Source organism: Triticum aestivum, chromosome 1B (genome assembly GCF_018294505.1).
Source record: "Triticum aestivum cultivar Chinese Spring chromosome 1B, IWGSC CS RefSeq v2.1, whole genome shotgun sequence".
Classification (NCBI taxonomy): domain Eukaryota; kingdom Viridiplantae; phylum Streptophyta; class Magnoliopsida; order Poales; family Poaceae; genus Triticum; species Triticum aestivum.
In genome coordinates, this window is record NC_057795.1 from 227,413,601 (window position 1) to 227,414,213 (window position 613).

The window sequence follows — 613 nt, forward strand, 5'->3', positions numbered from 1 at the left end:
GAGGGGCGCGTGCTACCGGGGCTACTATGGCGACGGTAGAGGAAGGGGCGGGCGCGGCTCGGCATGGCCTGGGGCGAGGCTGGGGCGCATGCACGGGGCGCGGCGGGCGGGGCACGCACGGCAGCGAGCTCGCGGCAGTGCGACAGTGAGCTCGGGGGCATGACGAGCTGTTGGGTGCATGCGGTTGCGCAACCATGCGGCGTCGGCAGGCACATGCGGCGGCAGAGCTCGGGGTGGGGCGGGACGGCGGCGAGGCATAAGTCCTCGTGGCAAGGGGTGTCTGTTTTGGGGTCGGGACGCCTTGTGCGCGTTGGGTGTGAATGCATCCGTCGCCTGTCCGCCCCCCAGACATCCGGCGAATCGCACCCCAAACGGACAAAAGCGGACGTCCGGATGGGGTCTAGCGCTGGAGTTGGCCTTAGGGTTGGGAGACGAGGGAGTGAGAGCATCTCCAACAGCTGCGCTATATAAGCGCCGCGCCGCAAATTTATAGTTTTTAGCGCACGCGCAATCGCTAACCGAGCTCCAGCGGAGGCGTAATAACCGCGTGCGTGGCATAAAGAGTTCAGCGCGCGGTCCGAATCGCCATCGCGCGCCATTTATTTGGTGCACC